We start from the raw sequence: 2,500 nt of genomic DNA, 5'->3' as shown, positions 1-2,500 counted from the left end.
CCAAATGCACAAACCATTCTTTTATTACACAAATGTGTTCATCAAAGACTAATGTATCACTTAAAACACCAAAAAAAATCAACTGAAAAGGTTTAGTTTGTCACAAATGTCCAAGCACCCCCCCAGCACCTTTTGGCAAAGCCTCATATACATATCACAGAATGTTAAAAATTATCTTATCTATCATTTTGTGAGAACGGGTCACACAAGTGTCTGAGTATTCCATAATTTGTCTGGGCTAGCCAAGACTCAATTTGGTCAAGAAAGTTAGTAATAGTTATGATTTTATATTTAAAAATAAATTAAAAAAAGGATATATTTTTTCAAAATTTGGAGTATGTTGATAAGTATGTCAGGCTAGTGATGATGGCGGCGAGGAGGTTAGGGGTAAATGAATTGAAACAGGTCACATAGGGAGTTCTCTTTAACATTATTTTATGAAGCTAAAACAGCTCTTTTTTGTTGGGGAAGGGGAGGGGGGGGGGGGGGTCATAGGTAGTTAAATCCTCTGGGGTTAGGGGTTTTAAAGGAAAGGGGTAAGGTGTTTCAGAGAGGGGCAGGGGTAACGAAGGCGAGTCGTGTGCAAGCATTTGCTTTTCTTGTTTGTTGTGCTTCTAATAACGTTCTTGTCAACAGAAGCAGATACATGTACAGCATATTTGAATTAGTTTGACTTGCACGCTAAGTTGTATTATGATATTTTAATGAATAGGGTTTTTTCACAGATATTCATGAAGGCCTCTCCACTGGTCCATATTAGGCGCCCAGGGTCCGAATATAGACCGGTTGAAAAACTTGTTAATTATTCCGTATTTCATTTGGGCTGAATGTCTATTCTACAAAAGCTGATTCGCTCTAGTTAGGTCTGACAGTAAACTTTTAAAACATTTTTGTTTATATAAGTACAAATATACTTCGGCATGTACATACAATCTACATACATTTAACACACATTTATATGGGAGAAGGTTTGTGGAAAAAGAGAGAGAGAGAGAGAGAGAGAGAGAGATAGAGAGAGAGAGAGAGAGAGAGAGAGAGAGAGAGAGAGAGAGAGCGGATTGTTTAATTGTCAAGGTCATGTAAAGGTCAAGGTCAAGCATGTGAGTCGTATGGGCTTTGCCCTTCTTGTTTATTGAATATTTTATCTCCAAAAAATTAAGACTTGAAAAATAGAGGGCAAGCTGCTGAAAATACGATTTCTTGGTGGTTCTATTGTAAGTTGGCAGCAGCGTGTGCGAAATTTAAGACTCCAACTAGCAGTGTAAAAGGAAAAGTCCAAGTGTTAGTGTCATTTTTGACTCACATGCGAAGCAAAAGTGAGTCTATGTACTCACCCGAGTCGTCCGTCCGTCCGTCCGTCCGGCCGGCCGGCCGGCCGGCCGGAAAACTTTAACGTTGGATATTTCTTGGACACTATTCAGTCTATCAGTACCAAATTTGGCAAGATGGTGTATGATGACAAGGCCCCAAAAAACATACATAGCATCTTGACCTTGCTTCAAGGTCAAGGTCGCAGGGGCCATAAATGTTGTCTAAAAAACAGCTATTTTTAACATTTTTCCCATTTTCTCTGAAGTTTTTGAGATTCAATACCTCACCTATATATGATATATAGGGCAAAGTAAGCCCCATCTTTTGATACCAGTTTGGTTTATCTTGCTTCAAGGTCAAGGTCACAGGAGCTCTTCAAAGTTGGATTGTATACATATTTTGAAGTGACCTTGACCCTGAACTATGGAAGATAACTGTTTCAAACTTAAAAATTATGTGGGGCACATGTTATGCTTTCATCATGAGACACATTTGGTCACATATGATCAAGGTCAAGGTCACTTTGACCCTTATGAAATGTGACCAAAATAAGGTAGTGAACCACTAAAAGTGACCATATCTAATGGTAGAAAAAGCCAATAAGCACCATTGTACTTCCTATGTCTTGAATTAACAGCTTTGTGTTGCATGACCTTGGATGACCTTGACCTTTGGTCAAGGGCACATGTATTTTGGTAGGAAAAATGTGTAAAGCAGTTCTTAGTGTATGATGTCATTGCTAGGTTTAGTTATTTGACCTTGACCCTGAAGGTCAAGGTCATGTAAAGGTCAAGGTCAAGCATGTGAGTCGTATGGGCTTTGCCCTTCTTGTTGATGATTATGTTGACACTCATTCTTCATTAACCACAACTGCATAGGTAACAAGACGCATTTATAAGGCGAAATTACTACATTAAAGCAATCTCACAGAATGAAACTGAAAGCACTTCATTTTTCCACCAAGACAATACACCTTCGTCATTCCTCTCGGCAAGGAAATCGCTCCATTTTCAGCCTATTAGGTTTAGCAGGAAAGCGCGCTTTTCTAATTCTGTATTTAAAAAAAAACCTGTCTGAGCTTGTTTTTAATACAGACACAACATAATTATCTATGTTTTTTCAAATCAGGAAATGACAAAAATAAGATAAAATCTTTTTTGGATCGATTTCTACAATGTTAACCGTAGTA

The sequence above is a fragment of the Littorina saxatilis genome, linkage group LG8 (assembly GCF_037325665.1).
Source record: "Littorina saxatilis isolate snail1 linkage group LG8, US_GU_Lsax_2.0, whole genome shotgun sequence".
Classification (NCBI taxonomy): Eukaryota; Metazoa; Mollusca; class Gastropoda; order Littorinimorpha; family Littorinidae; genus Littorina; species Littorina saxatilis.
The sequence above is the reverse complement of the archived record's forward strand: the minus strand, read 5'-3'. Positions refer to the sequence as shown.